The 27,358-nt window shown below is 34.5% G+C and overlaps 1 long non-coding RNA gene across 1 annotated transcript; it reads right to left on the bottom strand.

Annotated features, from left to right (window-relative positions):
* LOC126828420 (uncharacterized) lies at nucleotides 1–27,174 on the bottom strand. Its single transcript, XR_007683041.2, has 3 exons — nucleotides 26,938–27,174; nucleotides 26,361–26,481; nucleotides 1–566 (listed from the first exon to the last, which is right to left on the bottom strand). It is a non-coding gene; the product is annotated as an uncharacterized LOC126828420 (long non-coding RNA).
* Between the last annotated feature and the right edge of the window lie 184 nt (nucleotides 27,175–27,358).

Genomic DNA, 27,358 nt, shown 5'->3' with positions numbered 1-27,358 from the left:
TTCTAAGCGGTTTCGGTTATTATTATAAATCCTGTGTTTCCAAACAGCACACCCCACGATACCCATGAAACCCAGATAACCAAAAGCTATAAAAATGGCCACGATACTGTCAGTTCGTATGGTGGGAATAGTCTTCATATTTACACATTTAAAATGAGAAACAGTTTCATCTATATTAACCGTTATCACTTCAATACAAATACTATAAACTGTATCCGGTTGCAGATGTTTAAACTCAAATTCGTTTACTACATCTCCTAAATTATCAGAGATAAACCGACCGTTCGTGTTCATAGCAATATAACCAACCACTGTTTCTTGGTGAGTACCATTAAAATCATTTTTTAAAAAATTCCACTGAATAGCGATTGATGATGGGGTTGTTTCTAACTGTGATATTGTCATTCTTTCCGTAGCATCAATCACCATTGAAACGGCATTGTTAGGCAACAGCGGGCGTTTGGAGGATGTTTTGATATTGTAGTTTATTTCATCATCTGCCAGACACCCAAGCAGAAACAAAACCATCAGCAAGTTAACATATCCTAATTCAATATCCATTTTATCTGAAATATATAATGAAAACGTAATAGGATCATTAGAAAAGCCAATTTCAACGGCAAACGCCAAACCGTTTTTCCCAATTTTGTTAAAGATACTATATTTTATTATAACTTATACCATTACACCATTCATAATTCATGGTTAGGTCTTAAATTCAGATGCACGATCTGCGACAATATCAAAACCCTCACGACTTTATCAAAATTCTCAAAATTTATTATTCAGAACTGAAGACAGAAACAATTCTGAAGAAATTTTGTCTGTAGTACATAACTTCCCAAAGATTTTGAAAATTCCGTATGAAAACGTGTGAAATATAAATCTTCTGATTGTGGTTTGTACATATGTATAATGGTAGCCAAGGTTTGTTCCATTGCCTAGAAAACGATTGTTTAATGATTCGTCCAAATGGCTTTTCTAGTCTCCTAATTACAATCCGTTCGTTATAAGGAGTACTCTGGCAGTAAAATTGTTGAGTTTTTCTAAACATACAATATCAGAACTGTTGTATTGGATCAAAAAGTGTGCAGTAACTGTTTTTATACGCCCACATTTTTTTGTGGACACTCTACGGGTCACAATTTTTATTCCATTTTGACGAAACTTAAAATATAGGTCAATCCCCCAAAGATCTCGGTTCCTTTCGATGTTGGCATAAATCGGACCATTACTTCATGGATTATGGCCCCATGGTTGTACGAAAAATCACGTTTCTAACTTGTGGACACTCTACAGGTCACAATTTTCATCTGATTTTGATGAAACTTAAAATGCATGTTTATAACCAAAACATCTTGGTTCCTTTCGATATTTGCGCATATCGGATCGTAACTAGAGGTTACAATTATTATCCGACTTAAAATCGGAAAAAAAATTGTTTCCTCTAGAGAATCTGCTAGCTAAAAATGCGATTTTTGAACAATCAGGGGCCATAATCCAGGAAGTTACGTTCGGATATGCGCGATTATCAAAAGGAGCCAAGATCTTAGTGTGTAACGGTGATATATTGACACGATTTTTTAAATAGGTTAAAATTTGTGACCTCTAAATTTTGTACAATCAAGGGCCATAATTCAGGAAGTTACGATCTTGGTTGCTGTCGATATTCGCGCATATCGGATCGTAACTTCCCGAATTGTGGCCCTTGATTGTACGAAAAATCGCTTTTTGTTTAGCTTGTTCTTTATCCACCTCTTGCAAAATATGGGCGTATCTGCCTGGCAGCCGCCGGTAATACTAAAATGTAACACATGTTCTGTAGTTTGCAAACTAAACAAGCCAACAGCGAGGCTGATGTCCCCCGCCACAATCCCAAAATAAATAGATGACACATATTAATTAATAGCACATGTATTTTTGTCAAAAGTATCAAGCAATCAAACTGATTATCAGCTATACACTAAGTTTCATCACTCTCTATCAGATAGAATCAAAGTTATCTTGTCCCAAAGCATCGACCAATGAAATTTCTTAGCTCTGCTTAGTTTTAGCTCGAAATGTTTATCATTGACCTCAGTCAAGACATTCACCTACTTAAAAGCAGAGTTGTTATGTTCCAAAGTCTTGACCAATTAAATTCCTTATCTCTCCTTAGCCTAAGCAGAAAATTCTCATCATCGAACTTAGTCAAGGTAATGATATAATGAATCTATACTCGGAATTTCATCACTCACACTTAATTAAAACCAAAGTTATCGTGCCCCAAAGCATCAACCAATCTGATTTCTTATCTCTGCTTACCGTAAGCAGGCAATGTTTATCATCGAACTACATCAATATGGAGCCCAATCGTTGCCATATTAAGAGAAAATATAATAGGTTAAAATTTACAAATTATCATAGTCAGAATGGTAAAAATGGTCATTTTCGAGATTTTTCACTTGTAAATATCACATAACACAAAATCACTATATTAGTATCAAAACAAACCAAAAAAATCTAGTTATGTTTTTTCACTTTCTACTTTTTCGCCTTTGCAAATTCACTCAAACTTTTTCATCTTTGCATTTTCAACTATCAGAATTTCTCCATTGTAATTTCCACCTGAAAAATTTCTCCAATCGAACGGACAGAAGGCGTGGTTCCGGGTTCAGCCGAAGTTGACGTCATAAGACGTCAGCATTTATCGTCTCGGCTAAAATTACTGCTAAATTGGGTTATTCATAACTCTTAAATTGAGCGATTTGATGATATATTTGGCCTAAAAACATATTCAAACTAATTAATTGATCATAAATTTGCTTCAAATCCTTCTCAAAACATTGTAATTGTCAAGAAATACCCTTGCTATAAAAAAAATCGATTAAAAAAGGTCATGTTTGTGTCACATGACTTACGGGTGCGAAGTCGGTGGAGAAATCGCTGACTATTAGTACAAATATCGAATCCTAATTAAATTCTCAGATTATCCACTGCCCGCGTCTTTTTCCGTGATTTTTATCTCAGCTGGTGTTGTACATCTAACTCTTTATAAAGTTTATCAACATGTACATCAAGCGCTCAATCTCCGTCTTTTTCCGTGATTTTGATCTCGGCTGGCGTTGTACATCTAACTCTTTATAAAGTTTATCAACATGTACATCAAGCGCTCAATCGCCGCGTGCAACCTTTGACGTCACGCGTGCAGATATTCCTAATCGTCGGACTGTCGATTAGGGGAACCCTTACATTTTTGTCCTGTAATACGCTCCATGAGTGTTTTTCGGGGAATCCAGTATTTTTCTAGTAAGATTGAATATCTCTACTTCCCATATAACCACCCAATAAATACTTTTCTGGGAACAAATCTTTAAGAATTGTCCAATTTTATTTATTATTTTTTGGAGAAAAAAAAAACGAAATAAATTCGTTGTCATGTCAAACAACTTTTTGTTTAATGAGTTATATCATCGAATCTTGAGGTTTGCTCATTGTCTTAATAATAGAACGGATGAATCTTTGACAGAACATCGGCATGGATGTGAGCGAATTTCTGTCGTTATATCTGAAATAAGTGAAACTACAAAAGAGGTGCCTGGCTGCCTTAATCAATTAAGAAAAGCTTTACAGTTATTAGACGATGTAATAAATTGCCAACAAGATAATTAGGACATGGTAGAGAGTATCATTTTTCGTCAGGAAGAGTTGATCCACCAAAGTTTTTTATTCTACAAGAACAGTTACAATATTTAGTAGATAAACATCTGTTATTTGTAGAAAATATAAAAAAAAAATAAAATATACCCGATAAGAGGTATGAATTATTGTTTCACAGGGTCGGTGTCCCAGAATATGTCAATTTACCTTTTCAATTGATCATTATAAGGTACGATAGTTGTGATCGCAACACATGCAGCAAGAGTCTACCTGTGCACTGTCAATATTAAAATCTAATGGATTATGTAGTTGTCATTAAAACATGACAGTAAAGACATAAATTATGTGTTCTTTTCACATTAACTGGGAGTTAAATAGTGCGAAACTAGAAACAAAAGTTATATTAATTAAAATACAACTAGAAACAAAAGTTGTATTAAGTAAAATACAAGGTGGGCCTAATTAGGCCTATATATATATACCCCTCCGACAATACTCAAGAGTTAAAAAAAACAAAAACCTATATTATTTACGGTTGGATGGTATCATGTTAGTAATAGTTATTGAATTTTAACCATTAGTATTTTATACTTTTGCAAAGCAGAATTTTTTAAAACAAGTAACCGGTAGCCAGTATATAGGCCTAATAAGTTTTATGTGGTCTTCAAAAAAAATACAGATGTGACATCATCTTTTGACGTTGGCGTACTAGTACTTCAAATAAAGTACACGTCTATGGTACCTAAAATTAAAGATACATTATGGGAGATTCGGTAACGAGTTGGCAGTTCTCGCTATAATAGTTAAAAACTAGATAATGTAAAGGCAATTTGGTGAAAATTTCATTCAAATTGATCCACTATGAACCGAGAACTAAGCGACTGAAATTCCCATAAGCCTCGGTCATCATTACTAAAGTCAGTACGATAAACAGCATAGTCTCGATTATCCAATTAATCGTTTAATAGAGAAGGAAAGTTATGCAGTAAATCGGCTTACAATCCACTAAAGATCGCAGGCTAGCGCTGCCATCTAGAGTTGATTATGGCCTGGATAGGTTAATTAATGTCTAATTAATAGTTTAGATAACATTTCAGGCCTAAAGAAAGACCTGAAATAGGCAGATTTAGCTCTTGTATAATGCATGTTTAATCAATTACCTAAAAATAAGTTATTACGTTAAATATTGTTTTATATAATTAATTAATCACCAGGTGTTTTTATAAGTCAAAATCCGGTAGGCCTACAGCGCAGTAGACGCTTACGGCTGACCGCCGGGTCCATTCACTTGATTTGAGATGCTTATTGTTTGAAATATATGTGTAACCTATATTGTGTATCGTGTCCACGGGTTTGTATTGTGTAGTATTTTATGTGTGATGTGGTCCTCCCGCTCTTACTATTCTCTTAGATAACCGAAGAACTCCAAATGCATCAGTCGCTTATACCAACGTAGATTTATGACGTCGTGTGCCCATAGTCCCTATCAGGGAGCATTAATTTGAGTCCAGACGATAAAAACAGATGAGTTATGACGTCATCTTTGGTCGAACTCGGAAACACGCAACTTTCCTTATATGGTCAGTTAGATTGGAGAAATTGTGATAGTCGAAAATGCAATGGAGAAAATCTGATAGTATAAAATGCAAAGATGAAAAATTTACAGTGAATTTTCAAAGGCGAAAAGTAGAGAGGGAAAAAACATAACTAGATTTTTACATTGTTAATTTTTGTCGAGCAATTTTTGTTTTGATACTAATAGTGGTTTTCATGGTGGTAAATATCCATTAAAATGTTTTAACTGTTATGTAATATTTACGAGTGAAAAATCTCGAAAATGGCCATTTTTATCATTTTGACTATGATAATTTTGCAATTTTAATCATGATATTTTCTCTTAATATGGCAACGATTCGGCTCCATACATCAAGACATTCGCCTAATAAACACCTAATAAACATTCTAGCTCAATTAGAATGAGAGTTCTTGTGTTCCAATAAAATCAAATTGCTTATCGCTCAGCTCGTAAATTGACTGGTAAAACTTTACGTACCAGCTATGTATCAGCAGATTTGTCTAGAGTTAATAGTGTTGCAAAAAGTGACCGACAAGGAAATTATATATTATACACAATTCTACACATCATGTCTAAAATGTAAATGATTTCATAAATAATGACAAATTTTGACAAAAACGGTCTTATAATCACCGACAAGAACTAACAAGATGTTGTTTTGTTTTGTTTTTTTGTCAATTTCAGTTTCTCACATCCTTAATAAATCATTAAATTTTGGATATGATGTGTAGAAAATGCAAATGCATATCTTTCTTCGTCGGTCATTTTTTTCCAATACTTTGGGCGATCTTGGCAAAAGGAACCAAATGACGTATTTCCTTATCGGTGATTAGTCATTATTCGCATATAATCTAACTTTAACATGTACAATGTGTCTGTCTAGTCAACTCACGTCAATTACAGCATTATTTTTTTTACCAGGTGCTAACGACTTTTTAATGTTGATATTATTATGACCAGTTATGTTGTTAAATTTCATTGATTGATTCCACGGCATTTAACGAGTTGTTTGTGGCGCTATTTCAACGTAAAGCATAAATAATACGACACCTCAAAGATATTTGTTAGAATTAACACGTGGTTCTCAACCTTTTTTGCCAGCGGCACACTTTGGAACACACGAATAAATAGCGGCACACCTGGCTAAAAATATATGAAAAATATTCGAATTTTGCACCAAAAAAAACATGGCAAGTCTGACGGCATACAACTGTAGACAGAGACTAGTCATAGACACATAGAATGACTAAAACTAAATAAAGAAAAACACAGCTATGAACTCGGCAGTAAACACCAGTGAACACTCTCGGCCGCGGCACACTGGTTGAAAATCACTGAATTAACAGAATGGGTGTTGGAAACAGAATATTTTGAAATTTTACCAGTCGTGAGTTATACTGATCGATTCAGCACAGACACACATAAAATGGACCGTTATAAAACAACTTGAGCTAAATCTCTATGGTGTAGATTAACATTTGTTGTATGATGTAGATCAACATTTGTTGATTTGATCAGTGATTGGGATGGTTTATGATCTTTACCATAAAAGTTTTAAGATTAAGAGGAAGTCGGCTTGTTTACTAATTTTAGTTTCAGTGTTGACTTAATGTGTCGACAGTGGAACACAAAATCGGTTATATCTCAACACTGTTTTCCAACAAGGACACCACCCAGCACAAAGCACATGAACACATACAATCCAATGAATTTGTTAATTTTATTTTCGTAAATGATATAGGTTTAGCCATTTTATATATGGATTACAATGTACTTAAATCTGGAAGTTAAACATTATTAAAGTAGCTAAGTTTCTAACTCAATATCATCCAAAGTCTTAAACGTTGAAAATACGAATCATTTGTCAATTCAAATCAACATTAATGTTGTGATCTTACCGGGAAAGGGTATACGCTTCTGATATCCAATATTTAAGACAAACTAAACATTTTACCATTGGTACATGAATCGTGTACCACAGTGCGTTTCCGCGTCATTTGTAACAAGTCACCAGAAAGAACGAGGATAGACATATTCCACAACTCATGTCAAACGATGACGCCATATCTTATCTAGAGAGCATGCGCAACAGACTGGAATAACCAGACGCTAGAAATTTCCATTCGGTTGAGACTCGTGCCGTATTTCGCTGGACGTAACTGATTTGAAATTAGAGTCAAAACGGAAACAATTGAATGTAAATCAGTTCATATACAATCAGAATAAATTATTTATGCGTTGCGACCCTTTTGGGACAATTTCTAGGCCCCAAATATTAGCGATTTAGCTCCTTTAAACTTCCCTGACATAAGTGAAAATGTCGATTCCCCGGTTGTACGTGACAAGGAGTATGGTCGCCTGTCCAGCCTCGTGGGTTTTCTCCGAGTCCTCTGGTTTCCTCCCACTGCTAAAGACCCCTACGCGCAATCGAATTATTGAAATAAAATTGAACTATATGTAAGTCCCGAAATGACAGTTTGTGTCGAGTGGACGTTAAACCCCATTTCTCTCTCTATCTCTCTTACCTACATCGATTCGGGTCCTGCCAGTGTTCGCGAATATGCGAATATGTTTGTCGCCTATTTGAAATGTGTTCACTCAATTACCAATACATCATAATGAAAAATTTAAAAGCAGCAATTTAATCATCTATTAAACCAGTCCTATCTCTATATAATGAATAGATATCAAGGTTACGAGAAGGTGAATGGTCTGATGAGAAAAAGACCACAATTTCATTCGTTCAAGCACCCAGAAAACGCCTTAAGTTATAAGTACAATGTAATCGAAGCCCGATTGTTGGGTCCGAAAAGACAACTAACACAAGAAGTTGTGTTGATGGAATATGCGGGTGCCACTTTTTAGCTTTAACACATGAACTAATTTGCATATAATACAGTCATGTGTAATATGTATTGTAAATATTTATTATAATATAATGTAAAACAAATAAATATATATATATTCCTTTAAACTGGAGGCAAGAGATAATTGGGTACAATCGGATTAAACTAACTGTAAGCACACATCTAATCCTACTGTTAGTTTTAATCCCTTAACCCTTGTCCTGCCGTACCCGGATTATTCCGGGATCGGCACGAGCCCTCCATATGCGGCAGCCGCAATATTCCGGGATTACCGGTTGTATTTATTTCCGGGCGTTTTAATAGAGTTAACTCCCATGTTCGATAGGTGGCGTTTCACTAAACGACAGAAGCGCAGTCTGCTCTCATTCTTGTTGCTTTATTTACAACTGTTTCGCTAATTTTCCGAAGATTTGGGGGACGTATGTAATGATACATGTCCAAAAAAAACGTGAAGTTATGTCACGGCTAACTGTCGAGGAATTAGTGTTAAACGTATTATTTAAGGATGAAGGTAGTGAATTCTGTCAGAATTCGATCAAAGTTGTTGACTCAGATTTTTACAGTGTCAGTGCTAAAAATCTGATTTGCAGATTCTGGCAGCTATATCAGTTTTAATAGAGGCACCCAACGTCATGCATGTATTCCCAAAACAATTCAGTTGACGACGTCATATATGACGTCAACAATTCAGCAGCTTAAAGGTTAACACTCAATTTCGCAAGAAGACGTAAGGCGGCTTTACATTTTAGACTTTTGCGGACATTAAAAACTATGGTGGCTAATTGGTATCATAAGGCGACAACCCGACATCAAGATATTTTTGCAGAGTTAATTTTACCAACGCGCAATGTTGCATGTTGCCATTTCATTTTAAATGCGCACGTTTACGTTAAGATATTGTTACTCTGAAGTTTTGTCAACATATTCCATTTATGACCATGCGCTATGTCGATATAAACTACGGCGAAATGGAATATGTTGACAATGCTTCAGAACAGCAATATATTAACGCAAACCTGCGCTTTTAAACCGAAAAGTCAACACACAATATAGTGCGTTGATTCAATTAACTCAGCAAAACTTGTCTTTTTAGGGTCAAAATCGTCTCAACGATCACAATATGTTGACATATTACCTTATTGATATCGCGATATCTTTCGCGTTATTAGCCCCTATACGCTTCCATAACTACACGCTTCCATACTATACGCTTCCATACTTTTTAAGTAAACATATCTGCACACCTGGGCCCTGTTTCTCGAAATCTTAACTAAAGATAAAATCCAAATTTTAGTAGATACTTCAACTTTGATTGGCTAAGCACTAAAATCAATCTAATATTATCTAATCAAATTACTAAAATTTGGATTTTATCTTAGTTAAAATTTCGTGAAACAGGGCCCAGGTGTGCAGATATGTTTAATATATTCTACTTTTTATTCTGGGTACTTACTGCACGTCGTTTTATGTATCTGTACGATGATGTCTGTTAGCGATCGATATGTTTGATAAAAGTGGTAATATTTTGTTAATTGACCATGAATAGCAGAGAATATTTATGACCAATTTACAAGTCAATTTACTGACCTAACTGTGGCGTCTAGGATATTACGAAATCTCCGTATCAAAATGACTACAATGGTGTCTACTTCCGTCTTTAAAAATGAGATACAATTAAACGAAGTCCACAAAAACATGATTTTTAATTTAAAAGAAGGACGGGGCAACTCTTTTCTGCAAATACGCCTTTCTCCCCAAGTCAAGGAATAAATTATTTAACACCACATTGTATTAATAAAGTAGAATGATCCTAACTGAAAAAACAAGTAAATATATGTTGATGGAATGGGTTTGATAATAGAGAAAATTAAAGAGAAAGGGGTAAGGGAGTATGATGTTGTGTCTTACCCTTTGGTAGTTACACTGATTGCGAAACGGTTTAATTATCTCGCTTGCATGTAATAGACTTTAGGTATAAAGAGAATTTCCGTTGTTCAACGCAGCCCCGCAAATAATTTAACAAGCGGTTGCCATGCACGATACGCCCACATTTTGCAAGATATGGACAGATAACAGCCTAAAAAAGGCGATTTGTGTACTATCAGGGGTCATAATCCCGGGAGTTATGCTCTGATTCTAGTATTGACAGGAACCCAGATCTTTCATACAAAAATTGTGATCTCTAGAGGGACCACAAAAAATGCGATTGTTCGTACAATCAGGGGCAATAATCCAGGAAGTTACGGTAGGGTATGCGTGAATATCGAAAGGAAACGAGATCTTCGGATATAAACATTTATTTTAAGTTGCATCAAAATCGGATAAAAATTGTGACATCGGGAGGGTCCACAACCTTGGTATTACATACTTTAACACTATATCCGGAACAGTTTTTTTCATTTTTCACGAAATTTGAACTCAACCATTATGGTGTAACGGTGATATATTTGAAGAGTTTTTAAAATTGAGACCTAAAGAGGGTCCAAAAGCAAAAAAACCTGATTTTGCGTCGTACAATCGGGGGCCATAATTAAGGGAAATTTAGGTCTGATATGCACGAATATCGACAGGAACCGAGATCTTTGGAATATAAACATGTATTTCAAGTTTTATCAAAATCGGATAACAATTGTGACATCTAAAGGGTCCACAACCTTGGTATTACATACTTTTATACTATTGCGTTCGTGGAGTGGCCATTTTGTCCGGCAGTTTCGGGCCGATTTCACAAAATTCAGCCGTCTTCATGGTGTAACGGTGATATGTAAACATTTTTTCAAATCGGATGAAATTGTGACCTCGAGAGGGTCCACCAGCTAAAACGACAATTCTTCGTACAATCAGGGCCAATAATCCAGGAAGTTACGGTCCGCTATGCGCCAATATCGACAGGAACAGAAATCATTGGGTTATAAACATACATTTTAAGTTTCATTAAAATTGGATAAAAAATGTGACCTCTAGACAAGCTAAAAACATGATTTTTCGTACAATCAGGGACCATAATCCATGACGTTACGGTCCGATACATGGCAATATCGAAAGGAACTGAGATCTTTGGGATACAGACCTATATTTCAAGTTTCGTCAAAATCGGATCAAAATTGTGACCTGTAGGGGTGACCAGAAACAATTAATGTGAACGGACGTCCGGACGTTCGGGCGGACAGCGGCGACGACAATATACGTCCACATTAAATGTGGGCTTATAGAAAGAAACTTTTTTCCTTTCTACCTTTTACTACGATACTCTTTCTTGTAATTGATAATCTATAAATGACCGTGAACAACTGACACGATGTTTTAACTACCAAGAATTCTTATGTTTTCAAGGGGGGGGGGGGGGATTTTAGTGGTTAGCACGTACGCGCTGTATCATTAAGTCTGTCATTGAGTCAACTGGCGTGGTTTCGAATCCCTGGTTGTACGTGACAAAGAGTAGGGTCGCCTGTCCAACCTCATGGGTTTTCTCCGGGTCCTCCGGTTCCTCCCACTGCTAAAAACCACTACGCGCAAGCGAATTATGGAAGTAAAATTGAACCATATGTTAGTCCCGAAATGACCTAGTTTGTGTCGAATGGACGTTAAACCCCATTCCCCCCTCTCTCTCTCTCTCTCTCTCTCTCTCTCTTATGTTTTCAATAAGTGATTATAGCCTACTGACCAATCCCATAATTATTATCTTCTGCAGACGTCAATAAAACGACATAATTATAAGCTGGTGTTCAGATTTCAACTTAACCTCAGTACAAAATAATTTATATTATTGCTTTGAAGCGTTCTGTTTGGAATTAAAGCAGCTAGATGTCGGGGGTTCTCCTGAAAGAAATGAATGCCAAAACCGCGTCATCTTCGACACAGGCTCTCGGTTAGCTAAAGGTCGGTGGTAGTTTTATAAGTTCAAATTTATCAACGATGACTTGAATATGTTTGCGTTTTCCTTCGTGGACTTTTATTGTGGGCTTAAGGAACCAAAATTAGAAACACAACTAGAAATTGATCGCTTAATTGCGCTGCAGTATATTTTGATAAAATGTTATACAGCAGACTAACGTAACGAATTCAACTTCTCGGAACATTCTTAAAGGAATTTTCCATAAAAATCGAAATTAAAAACACGATTTAGAACTCAATATTGGTCCAATTCAATCAATAATGATGTTGTTATCTTGCAGGGGGTCACGGTGGCTAAGTGGGTAGGACGCTTGCTCGCTAGCCTGGAGGTCGGGTGTTCGATCCCGGCATTGGCCGAGAAAGTTCATCCAGATTATCCGGCGTGGTTCCCCTTACCAGTGATGCAGGATGGAGGGCCTGACAAGGACAGCTGTCTAGTCTTTCGGATGGGACGAAAACCGAGGTCCCGTGTACACACTGGCGTTGGAGTTCGATATAAGAGTAGGCCATAGTCCACACTGTATGGAGTTTGCCCGTCTTCATTAGCCCAGTTCCGAACAGAACAGTGGGACGTTAAACCCCATTTCATTTCATGTTATCTTGCCCTGAAAATATGGGATCATAATATCTTCCAGTCTGCATACCGAGTAGCACACAGTACAGAAACTGCTCTCAACTGTGTCTTGGAAGCAGCTAAGCTATCTGTTGAATCCAATATTTAAGAACTAACGAACATTTGAAAATCAGTACACGAGTCGACTATATCTATGCTTTCGGGTGCCATTTGTAATGAAAAAAAATCCTACTAGACATTTAGTAATGGCAAATTCGCAAACAACAAAACAATAATCTAGAAAACCTGTAAACGACTGTCGTGCATTTGGTACACCCCACTTACATGTATTTCAATAAACATAACTAATTAGAAATTACAAGAAAAAAAATCAAAATTGAATATAATTCACTTTATGTACATTCATATTACATTAATATGTGCTTTTACGACCTATTTTCATCTATTTTAAGGTTTCAAAGAATACAGCCAAACGCCTATTAAATTAAGAAACACAAGCAATCCTAACATAATATTATTTACCTCATGTTCTCTGATTTCACTCCACAACTAGTAATACTAACCTTCCAAATGACTATTAACAAATGCGATATAATAATCTACGCTAGATTAATTATATAATTATATTATAAACCTAGGGAAATCCTAATATTTTATAATACGATTATTGTTGCTAAATGCCATGGTTCATTTATGATGAATAATAAGATAATATACTGTGATATAGATTAACATATGTGACGACCTGTATACATTAATTAACATGTTACTATTAACTAGGTTACATTAATTAACAAACAATGAAACACTGACCTTACTTTAGATTTATTTCATTAAAATGTAAACTATTGTCATTCACAACACGTTTCCTACTTCAACCATATGCAAGACCAAACAGCTCTTTATTCAATGTTCTTAATTCTTAGTTCTCAATTCATAGTCCTTAATTCTTATTTCTTAATTTGTTGTCGTATTCCGACATTTGTACACTAAAATTCAGATTTGTATCTTAAAATCAATATTTGTTTTACAAATCAGACATTTGTTTTACAAATCAGACATTTGTCATATCAGATTTGTAAAATGTATGTTTGTTTAATTTAATTCTATTTTAATACAAAGATAACATTTATTTTATTAAATCAAAAAAAGAATCTACACTTACATTTTATCACAGAAATACAACGAAAAACAAATCTCGAACAACAAATTTCTAAATACAAATCTCCAAATACAAGTCTTGCAAAACATTTCTCCAAAAACATTTCTTCAATAACATTTCTCCAAAAACATTTCTCGAAATTCATCGAACCGGAACATTATGATGACATGAGCGGAAATCAACCTAGCATACAATAAGTCACCATACAGCAAAGGATAATCGAGCAAAATGAAATGAAAATGAAATGGGGTTTAACGTCCTACTGTTCTGCCCCTAAACTGGGCTAATGAAGACGGGCATACGCCATACAGTGTGCTATGAGAGAAATTTTGCCCTGGCAGCGGCGCTACGGGCTACTCTTATATCGAATTCCATCTGCCAAGGGATCTTTGACGTGCACTCCAATGTGTACACGGGACCTCGGTTTTTCGTCCCATCCGAACGACTAGACAGCTGTCCTTGTCAAGCCCTCCGTCCTGCATCACTGACAAGGGGGAACCACGCCGAAAATCTGGATGAACTTTCTCGGCCAATGCAGGGATCGAACACACGACCTCCAGGCTAGCGAGCCAGCGTCTTACCCACTTAGCCACGTGATCCCCGATAATCGAGCAAACAAGAACTAAGGACTAAGAACACTGAATAAAGAGCTGTTTGGTCTTCCATACAACCATGTGTTATCAAGTTCAAATAAGGCTAGCTTATCCTTAGAGTCGTGGTGTCCATTAGGACACGCTTCAGACTTTACTGCTTTAGATCACGCACAGAAATTGCGATGATAGAATCATGTCAATAGACGAAGGAAATATTCTATTTTTCGTTATCAAAAGAATTCGTCGTTAACTAGATAATATTTAGTCTGTAAATGGCAAAGACCATTAAGTGTCTATAAATTTCTTATGATTCGCTTGAGTTTGATTCAAGGAATACATGCTCAAATCCTGGTAAAGACTAACACAGATATAAATAACACCATTGAGTATTTACCATATTATACCATACAACAGTGGCGGGATAATATTAATACTTCACTACGTATACTAGGATGTATAATATTACCATGCTAAATTGCCATTATCAAATTGCTGAGTCATCTGATTGAAGATGTGCGCGACAAATCACAACCCGGCTCTCACAGATGGTCTAAAATTTGAAAGCACGACATTTTTGTTCTATCATTTAACAAAACAAGAGCACACAAAGTTAAACTGGTGACATGATGTTGGAGCGGGGATCAAGGGAAGGGGGTATTAAAGGAGCTAAGTCTCTAACTCAATATTTCGAATTAGAATTCAATATTGATCAATTTCAATCAATATTAATGTGGTTATCTTGTCGTGAAACTACAGTATCCTAATATCCAATATTTAAGACACAATTAGCATTTTATAACCAGTACACGAGTCGTGTACCCTATGGTTTCGGGTGCCATTTTGTAATAAACAAATAAAAACATATCATACAACACATGTGGAAGTAATTAGTAAAAGTTGATTGAAAAAACGACAAAATAATAATTTAAAAAACGTGTAGAATCGAATCTGAACTGTTCACGTATTTCACCGCAACATAATTGATAAGAAATTACATTAAAAATCACTTTACATACATTCATATTACACTGATACGTGCCTTTAGAACCATTTTTGTCTATTTCAAGGTTAAAATAAACTTTAAGTTATAGTTGTTCGCGATAGACACGGACTCTTCTTTCGTCAATGTAATAAAGTGTTGGTAACGTATACTCACTAATCCGATTACCTAAGAATTTACTAAAATTGAAATGTTTAAAGGTTTTCAGATAAGAGTGATATTTAGAACATACAGTGAACAGTGTGTATTTTTATTTATGTTACCCTGGTTGACTTTAAATTGATATTCATTAAAATCAAATTATTTTTAGATCTTGCTTTGTACAATAGAATGGGCTAAGTACAAAACAAAATGAACTCCTGACAAATACAGAAATTAAATGAATATTTCCTCCTAAATTTTAATATCTTTATAACGGTACACGTATAATGATGTAGGGTTTAACAATTATCATAATCCATGACGTGTGTAAAATAGTATCTGTTATAAAAACGTTTCAAAATAGTCAAAAGAAGTCAAAACATATTTTCTAAACAGTGGTTATTATCTGCGCTGTCCAGAATATAAATGTAAGACATCCTTTTGAAAACATACAGCAAAAAACTTTTAACATTGTACGACCAGGCCAACAAAACCAAAAAAAAATGACTCTAAATTCTTCGAATACAAGTACTAAACAGAGATAATTGTTTATTAATTTGAGAAAATCGTTGCATCCAATTTCTATAGAATATGGAGTCAGGTTTGTTTGGTAAGTGGACGTTTCATGGCTTCACAGAAATATATAGGACTATTGGGAAAGCTATAATATCACACAAAGCGTTTCATGGAGAAGCTATCTTTTTTGTGCCAGAATCAACAAACCATTCCATTAAATAAATCGAATTTATGACTTGTTTCAAGACAGCCCCGATAAAGCTATTGCCTCGCATTGGCTTTGTTGATATAACGCTCTATCTAATTATCAGAAAAGTCCTTGGACTAAACAAAATAATACGCTTAATAAATACATGTACATCTCAATATTATACTGAATTCACTAATGGGTTTATGTGTTGAAAATATTCAAATTGACATTATTCTTTCTGAATTTAGACAAATTCAAATAAATTGTTCAGTGTTTCGTACATTCGTTGTACAACAAAGTACAGTTTGCCCGTCAAGTAGCATTTCCACTTTTGCCAACAAATTTCACCCCTTTCGAAAACACGACCCCAGTCAAATAATGATATAGTAAAAATTTCACAAGAAGCATTTACATGTAATTTGCGATAGTGCGCCCTGGTGCTACATTGCCAGCCAATTAATTCGCATTTCGGCATGTTCCCCTGTTCACGCACTATTTTGTCTTTTTCTGCATTTATAGACTTTAAACTTTTACTGATTTTTCGGATAAGCTTATGTAATATATTTTATTTCATTCTAAAATCAGATCGAACTTTCCGTGTTGTTTTTAAGTTTGGCGAGTTTTGATTTAAAAATGTTAAAACAAAATTGATTTTTCAGTCATGAATGACCGAAATGTCCAAACGTCTTCTCAAAAACTGGATGTATGCCCACTATAAAATCTACTAGTGTAAATGATTGTCACATTGACACTTTCTAGAGATCCATATAAATTATCACCCCCTCCTCCACCTATCCATAGCAACATGCAACTATACCAGGGTCAGATTAATGTTTCATGGGGCCCCTGGTAGAATATATCACTGGGGGAACTTACATGAACAGTGATATGGAGCATATTCCGGCGCATCATCTCTGGTTGCCTAAAGGTAGCTGCAAAAATTGCATACCCTTTTCGTCAAACTCTCTGGTATTTTTGTTTAGATCTGATTTAGTTCCCCTTTAATAATTATATCAGTATCTAAAATGTCACGCATACAAATTAACAGAGTAACATTCGCACATACCACAAGCAATTTCTCCACTCGATAAGATCTTTTCGATCGTTAGTATAATCATGTCTTGAAACGAAATAAATCATTTGATTGTACGAATAAAATGTTAATATGTTTCGGTTAAAGGTTCATTATATCACGGCTTGACGTCTGCTACAACTTTTATTATTATATAAATTACTTAGACAGAACATAAAATATACGTTAAGCTAATCAATAAATAGTTTTAATTATAGTCCTATAGAACTTCATATCACACATACACTATAATTAAAGGTCAATCTTCATTGTAAACCAATATTGCTTGAATCCAAGCCCAGCCCACTTCACCACCAATCTCTAGTAAAGCACTCTTCGCTGTAAATACTATCACTTAATATCTTACTTTCATACTTCCCAGAATCAACCATACCGACAGGTTCTTACTTTGTGCTTGTGATTTAAAGATGCATTATGTAAGTGCTAAATATGTCTATTGCGGGTCTTTTTTCTGTCAAATAAATTATCATTTAGACACTTTCTAACATGACACGCCCATAATTAACTCTCTAGATAATCGAATGGCTAAGATAGTGATTGGCTTAGACAAGGGTTGTCATATCAAGACTGAAAATCGAGACTTCGCCTATTATCGTGGCAATAGCACTTGGTAATTGCGTATTTTTTTAATACTATTTCTTGTCAAAACTTCAAACATTCATATCTTCGCCCAGAATAAAGTAATTTGATCGAGCACCAAATTTAATTATTACCGAGTCAGACTCAGAACAATAACCATTCGGGATTATTTCAGTCACTTTTCTGATTGCGTTTTTGCAAAGGGCAATAAAAATCATATAAAAGTTTATCTGAAAGGTGTATAATGGACATAATCGAAATGCAAATTTCCAAGTCTGACAAAATATATAGGACCCAATAGTTATGTCTTATTTCAGACTGTCAACATATATCAAAATATAAATATCAGGGAAAGATTCTAGCATCTTGGATTAATAAATAACAGACTATCGATATTCCTATTTCATATTTTCTTATCGTTATCAAGTACAGTACTTGATAACGATAAGAGAATACTTGTCGAAACGTCGTGCTATATGTGTATAAACAAGTGATTGTATTCCATATAAATTATCTTGTGTTTTTTAACTTTAAAGAAGATGGGACGTTGTTCCCTAGAATCACGTTCTATTAATTAATCAAAATGTATGGCTTGTTCTATAACCTCGAGAGTTCAGCTTCGCAACTTTCATGGCTAAGGTCATAGTCCCCTCAGTGTTTCGTTTGATTTAGAGCTAATCCCACGAAATACTGCTTTAATGGAAGCAATTAAATTTCTGTTCCAAATTATGACTGGTCAATAGTCTGATTAACAACCAATAGCTAACTGCGTTACAATGTCATTACGCTTTAAACAAAGCTCCAAGTTGGGCCAAATATGTTTACATAACGTTACGTCATGACTCACGATTTTTATTATGTCCAATTAACCAGTGCATAGCAGAATATTGCAGAAAAACTAATTGCGTGCAAACGAGGCTATCAACACGTAAACAATGTAAACAATACTGTATGGAGATGAACAAGACTTTCGCCGTTTTAATACCTTAAATCACTGTAGAAAGTTTTAGGGAAGACCTCAATGGAAGGGTATCGCTGCCAATATTAAATGCTCTGCGACAATGTCGTTTCCATTGATTATATGTAAAAAGGGCAATGTACAAAGTCCTAATACCGATAATGATCAAGTCAAAATACCTCTAAGACATGAGTTAAATGTAAAACGTCAAATGTTAAGTGTTAAATGACAAATGTTTTGTGGGAAAATTCTTTTTTTGACGTGTCTACAATTTACATTTCTTTCATTGCATTTTACGTTTGCACTCTACCACATCCCATTTGTCCTTCACGCTTTCTACATAGCAACTTTCACGCAGCATCAACTTCCATATGCAAATGTAGGATATCACGTGACTCATTAACATATACGGAAACCCGGCACACTATAAACCAGCACACTATAAGGATATTCACCGCACGATTAACAGTAAATCAAGCTGACACACCATAAGAAACTATCTAGACGACCGTGCGTAATCATGAATGTGCCAGGAAATAATTCATAGATTCAAACAGCCAAAGAAACATACCTTCCAGTAATTTATAACACAATAACTGGAATTTCGTATTAATACCCGTATTTTGATATTTTAAACACCCCCACTCTTTCCGGTCTCTCTATAAACATAGTTAAGTACAGCCTAATTAACTTTGATCCATTAAAAAAACAAACAATATACATCTATAAGCATTGTGCCCAACAAATAAATAATATATTTAAAGAGAGGAATGACATTTTTTAGTATGGACATAAGAGAATTTTTGATTAAGCCCCGTATCTTTATTTTAGTTTAGTCTTTAGTCCCCCCCCCCCTCCTTCACTTCAACTTATTTTGTAAAGTTAAGCAAATATGAATGTGCCAGAAAATTATTTGCATATTTGGAAAGAGCAATCAGTGATACGTAACATGGTATCTGGAATTTCGTATTTAGACCAGTATTTTTTACTTGAATACCCCTTTAATAGTGTGATATTTGTTGGATTTTAATTATGAAAATACGATTGTACCCGAAAACTATTTACATATTTACAAACAGAAATGAACGTGCTTTTCACTAATATGTTATATGATACCTGGAATTTCGTATTTGGACATTGCACAGGGATAGATTTGATTGAACGGGAAGAATAGACACACTCCCTCAAAAGCTCAGGTATCAGAAGCCAATCCAGCAATGGCCAGAGAGGGATTTCTCGAGCCATTGCTTCATTAATATGGTTTAAGGTGCGTGTAAGACAACTTGAGGTCATTGTGTGGAAGCTGACAAATGAAAGGGGTATAACACCTAGATTAATATTCTATTTCAAAACTATTCTCTAGGCTCAAATGTTTCATATAGCTTTATTAGCCACGCGTTGTCAGTACATTCAAAGATAAACGTACATCTCATCGAAGTAATATACGATCTCTTCAGTCCCCATCAAATGTTAGTATTACAGATTCTAAAGATAAAGCAGATATACTTAATACTTATTTTAGTTCGATTTCTACTATAAATGATATGGTACAACTTCCAGAATTTCCGCCTCGATGTAATAATACATGTCCGCCAATCAACGTAACCACTAACATAATAAAATCACTTATTAAAAAAATTGAACACTTCGAAAGCAAACGGACCTGGTAATATTAATAATTTATTTTTAAAATCAACTGACCAAAGTATATGTCTCCCACTTAGTACGATATTTAATTTGATTGTAAGTAAGCGTAAGCTCAAGGAATTCCTCTGCACAAAAAAGGTAACCGAACAAACTTAAATAATTATAGGCCAATTTCTCTTTTTAGCAGTGGTCCAAATTTATTTGAAAGTGTTATCTAAAACATATTTTAGACTCTTTGTTAAATAATAATTTAATATATAAATTTAAACCAGAAAGACTTTCGAAATATCACAAAATATTATTGCTGTAATTTGTTTATTATCTAACGCGGTACATATATGATTATACATCTCAATAAGTTTTACTCTTTTATATATCAAAACAATAAATAGATGATAGATAATTATAAATACGTGTACATATTGTATATAGCTGTCTCTACTGTATGTTAAATGTTTGTTTTGCCATCACATATTATATAATATTATATTATTCTATTCCCTGGGAGAATTTTTATAAATTGTCCTAATCCCTTTGTAAATTATTTGCAATAAAATATGTTTAAACCACCGTTATATAATAGGTTATAAATAGGTAAAGAAAAACAGAGAGTATACATGTATAGCAAGTTTTAGCCAAATTACTTCATTCTGAGGTGAAGTTTTGCGTGTTTGAAGTTTTGACAAGATAGTCTCGATTGCCAAGTACTATTATTATGACAATAAACAAAGTCCAGATTATCCATTTTACGATAAATTATTAAATGGCACATGTTTTCTAATCAATTCAATATCTAAGCCATCCGATGGTTGATTAAAGGCTTGTTGTGTAAATAAATGATAATTTATATAACTTATATGGATCCATAAAAAAAAACATTTATAAGCCTATTTCGCTCTTACTTAATGCATCTTTAAGGTAATAGAAAAATATTAGATAATTTAGACTCTGTTACCAAGGGCTAGATCATGGTAACAAATTGAGATTTTGCGGGTTGTTTTAACATTCATTGTACACCGAACCTTATACTAATAACCGACAAATCAAAATGTGATGTGGTTCAATGCCATGCTTTACTATTGGCAAAAAAAACTGGATTTACAATACCACTGATTATATTAACATATAAAAAAATGTAATTATTGTAACACATTCAATTAGATTTGCAATTAATTTTATGGAATGCCTCGGCCATCATAAATAAAGAATTCCCAACGCACTATAGTTATGTTGCTGAATAAATAAATAAGTAAAATTCCTTGCTCTCACTGTTATACGAAATCTTTTGTATCAGAACATATTTAAATATTGCTAATATTATAACAGGTAATAATTACGAATTCTAACTTGCATGTTGTGTCTCGTACAATTTTATTATTTGTATCTGCATTTTTTAGTATGATCTATAATGTGTGAAGTATATAAAACAATTGTCATCGCTTTTCTTTCTACGTAATTGGACCTGATATAAAATAGCAGCAAACAAACACTTCTTTATACATAAGATGATGACAAACGGCCAGCGTACATTTAGGTCAGATTGCATTTAATGATAGATAGTCTACTGCCAATAAGTAGAGGATATAATTGGTTTCTCCAACCAAAGTAAAAAGATAGAATCGATTAAATGGGAGTATAATTCAATATGGGCATCTGTCATGTTCAGATCTGCACTAGAGGTAATTGAAGACATTAAATTGTTTGAGGTTGAAGAATGTTGTGTTGAAATATAGATGTATGAGGCATTGGTTGATTTAGAAAGTTTTCAAATAGCAACGATCTTCGCCAAACCAATGGTTACAGGTTGCTGACGTGCAATCTATCTAAATAAAGTTCAAAATTTCTCTAGATGATAACTATGTGTACCTCTACTCGTCAATTTATTGAAACAAATTTATTTTTCGCAGTCGGGATGGACGCAAATCTAAGATAACAGTGACCTTAACTTAATTATAATCTCTTTGTCCAGCTCCAACTCTTCCCAATATTTGTCTTAGGTTGAACGCTTTCTACGGCATATGTTTTGGCCCAAAGCTTGAGCATGGAAATTTTGGAATAAACAAATTGAAGGTAGCATACTTCGGTATCAAAATCAAAGGAAATGTTTAAGGAGGTAGGGGCTTATAACTAACAGGAATCATCCACCTTAAAAGTCTCTTAAAGATCATAAAGATCCCAAAATCTGTTTTTCAGTTCTGTGGCATCGAAACTGTTTAATGAAATTATTGCGCCTTTGACTAGGTCCACGTTATCTCCTCCTAGAAACCTGTAGGTATTAGTTGATTCAACGTTAATACTGATATTAATATATTATTCTTCATTCTAATAAGCTTCATTATAAAAAGTAAAATCATAATGTTTGGTTAATATTGCTGTAAGACATTAACTTACACAGCTCATTAGCTAATATGTATTGTTGACAGGAAAGGGTGATATATAGCCGTAGAGGATGGTCAGCAAGAAAAACTTACCTGAAGAAAAATCAATCTTTTATTAATTCATACTTTTAACTGAAGCGCAAGGAACTAAGGCATACTCTTAGGACAAGGACGGTGGCTTTGTATCGTATTGTATTATTAAATAAGCCACGTTTAACCATTTCTAAGACAGGCGCTTTCACAGGCTTGGTCATCGGGATGTATAGGTTTTAAACGCGGACTATCCTCTATGGGATTCGTCTGTGAATTTCAGGTACCCAACTGTCTTACGTACAAGATAAATACGCTGGGTTTTGTAGATTCGAATAACAAGATAATCTTTTTTATTAGCTTACCCCTGGGATAATAATGTTGGGGAAAATGGAACACTTCCTCCGGGATTTGTACCGAGGTAAAATGCGTTAAGGGTCATTATAACTATGCCAAAAGAAACATTAAAATTACAGGCTCCATTGATAGTGTATACGAATTGGGAATAGAAAGCAGATAGCTCGACTACAATTACTCATCATGATATGAAAGTGAAGCAACGTCGCTTTAAATGAGACGTCCTAGATTTCAAAGAGGCTTTAAATATCTAAATCGATTCCAAAAGCTAACGACACATTGAGCCATTTGGAAATATAACCAATTTAGGGAACTTCATTCTTAAATTGTATGGAGTAATTGGATAAATGCGACGACTTTTTTTTAGAAATGTTTCCTCGGCAAGTATCTAGGTATTTACACATCGTGGGAACTTATGGTCAACCTCGGGTGGAGACTGAAAGTCTGTGTTTCTTTGAAAAAGCATCGTTAGCTTCACATAGTTGCAAATAGGTATATCGATTTTCATTAGTCCTTCACCCCAAATTAACTAGTTTTATTCACTAACATATCTGGGACGCCTCTTTTAAGGTGTTAAACCTCTAACTCAATATTTTCCATAATATTTCAAATTAAAAACACGATTTATAAAATTCAATACCCATGTTCGTCTATTTTAAGGTTGCAAAGAATAGTCGTACGCCTTTAAAGAATTTAACATGAAAAGTAGTTAGTTGATTAGTTAAAGTAAACAGTCAGCAATATTTCATAATGACTATAAAAACAACAATGGTATGTTATAATCAATAATAAAACCTTTCACTATAACTACTCATACATTTCAATTATATTTTAACAGCAGATGTTTACTACAACCAATGTCTCACATAATCCATATCACAGCTGGTTATCGAGAAAGGGGTCAGCAAAGGAGAAAGGTGGTGAGATAGAAATATGGTCCCATGATGAATATTATGTGATAGTTATACCGATCATTGTGTCCGCCATGGAGATTAGGGACTGACCATATGACTCACAGTATTTCGTTTGATTTATCACAATCTGCCCTGTTGAACTAAGCCATCTTGCTATAGTTGAACTTCTCGCTGCAGTCTACCGAACAATGAAGCAGCTCTTTTCACATTTTGACACAATGAACATTGTTCAATCCAGGACTGCGTTCGTAAAATGTGAATCTAAGAATTGTGGAAGATGACGAGAAATGATATGTAATGTTTAGGATTGCATCAACCACTAGTCTAGATTATCAATTGCAAACACTTTAATCTAAATAAGTGATGGGGTCAACGAGATTTTGCAATCTAATTTAAACATGTCTGGTGTGATAGAAAGTGGCGTCAAATCACGTTCTTTTAATAATGTACAGACCGCAGAAGATCCCGATTTAGTCAAAGTGTTCTTAATTAAAAGAAAAAATTTCTTAGAACAGATATCAGCCCAAATCTACGGCACATTTATAAGAGTTAAAAAAGCCATGTAAAATACAGCGCCAGAGTAATTTAGTGGCACCTGTAATAAGTTCGGTTCTCGACACTATGGAAAATCATCAATTAATTGCAGACACCCATCACTGCGTATATATCTGCATGTTCTACTACACGGGTTCTATCTCTCGCAAAGAGTCATTTTAGAATGTTTCGTGAAAATATCTGTCCTAAAATATGTTCAAATATCTCCTTGATAGAACCTTTAATATTACTTGAGTAAACATGAAAGATTGAGTCATAATATTACTAAGCTACCTTTATTTACATCAATACAATAATTGCCTAACGGTTAAAGCTACTTGGTGGACTTTAATACAGGAAAAGAACACATGACAAATAATCGCGCAAACATTCAATACTGAACAGATAAAGAAAACAAATGGATATGTAAGACTCACAGTTTCTAAAACATGCATCAAAAATGAAATGAAATGAAATGGGGTTTAACGTCCTACTATTCTGCTCCTAAACTGGGCTAATGAAGGCGGGCATACGCCATACAGTGTGCTATAAGGGAAATTTTGCCCGGGCAGCGGCGCTACGGCCTACTCTTATATCAAATTCCAACTGCCAAGGGATCTTTTACGTGCACGTCAATATGTACACGGGACCTCGGTTTTTCGTCCCATCCGATCGACTAGACAGAAAATGCATCAAAGCAATACAACAGGTGAATATTTCGATTAGTGATCGAATATTTAAATATCATTTACCAACAATGCACACACGTACAATAATAAATGTCAGAGTCATTATAACTGATTGGTGTTTTTATTCATAAAAGTACATCAATATTACTGACGGTATATTACTTATTCATTTATCCAATGTAATATTTTTAATTGCCTGATTCTCATTCATATATTGTCAAAAGCAATATGTCTAATTAATAACGCATTCGTTCGGGATTACATTTCAAATTTCACGACACCTTATTCGACCAAGCAGATCTTACATTCAAAAGTTTATGAAGTGCGAGTTGGGTTCGTAAAACCGCTCTTTTAACATTAAATGCCACCATTGCACTAAAAGATACCACACGTTATATATTTTTTTTAAATTAGATTTTAGAAAAGATTAGTTATGTTATATTTATAATAATTACCACGTTACTATGGTATACACGTATACTTTCTTAATATACACAGCTTATATATCATCCATTCTTAACTGAACATGAAATCATGAATTAATGTTTTCTTTTTTCAATATGTTAACATCGCAAACGAATTTTGCCAGGGCGGTAGACTAATCCAATGTAGAATAAAAAAGGCCCACACTCTTTGTATAACACCTAATATAACTTACCAAATTTTTGAAACATAGACTTAAAAGCACAAAATGTACAAAGTACATTCTAAGCTGTTAAATCTACATCAGATGAGATTAGCATACCCTGTCTTTTGCACAACACCTGATATCATACAAAAACTGGCCACAGTGTATGGAGGGATACAACAATTTGTTTTTATCCATCCTCTATTATTCCACATGAAACACCTATTCCATACACAAAACACAAAAATATGGCACAGTTTTGTCAATGTCTAATTCACACTCCACTATATCTAGATATTCATATTTAAAAATTGAATAGAAGTTAATGATAAATTCTACCATTCCTCTTCGCTTATAAACATCAACGTTGACAGATATTATATTTTAATTAAAATACTTACCAAACAGACCGTATTCCAAACACATAAATCATGTTATTCCCAGCGGCAACACATCCTTCAGATATTGAAAGTCTAACACTGAAAACGCTAATGATGCTGAAGCCCAAGCATGGTAGTGTAGCTGTAAGGAAATAGTGAATAACTAAAACTGTTGTGAATTTGGTTGACTGATTGAAGAAAAAAGTGTACGTCCAGAAACGCCAAAAACTTAAGTTTGTTCTAAAATAATGCCATTGAAAGTGAATATGGGCGTATTTGTCATAATATTTATAACCAAGACCTTAATAATTACAATGAATATAGCCATCATATAAAAGTTATCCTTAATTAAGGGAGAGAATCTTGCATATTACCTACGTTCAATCTAAATACAAACTGTCATCTACGGTCCATCTTTACAGATAACATTTAGAACCGATAAATCCAAGCGAAACACTAATTGCCTCGGGCTAATTCTCTAGCAATACTAAATACATGATTATATTGAAAAGAAACGATTTTACTACACACGTATACGGTGACAGGCCACAATTAATGTTCCCTAACAAATGTTAATGTATAAACTTTAGCATCTTACCTCATACAGCCGTCTTGTTAGCAGTCCAATCTCTGACAGTGCAACGTATTCTCATCCTATTCTTCACTAAATTATACTCTATATATGTAAATAGATGGTAATACATATATATGGCACATATCTGTGAATGGTGTCAATTCTCTCAGGTATGCTGTTATCACAACTGTAGATTTTTGACGGCTGTGTGTTTACATATTGTACAGCGAGACATAATATGGATTTTCCTCGCTCTACCAATAGCTCTATTCTGATATGTCGAGTGGACTACTGGTTTTTATCCAACTCTGAATAAAAAGGGTGTTTGAATTTGTTTTCATCAAGAGAATGTATATCATCGTGGACGATTATTTGAACACATGGGAATTGACTGGGACCCAGAGTGGCTCAGCTAGTGGGTGAGACGTGTGTGTGAGGGAGAGAG

The sequence above is a fragment of the Patella vulgata genome, chromosome 7 (assembly GCF_932274485.2).
Source record: "Patella vulgata chromosome 7, xgPatVulg1.2, whole genome shotgun sequence".
NCBI lineage: Eukaryota > Metazoa > Mollusca > Gastropoda > Patellidae > Patella > Patella vulgata.
The sequence above is the reverse complement of the archived record's forward strand: the minus strand, read 5'-3'. Positions and strand labels throughout refer to the sequence as shown.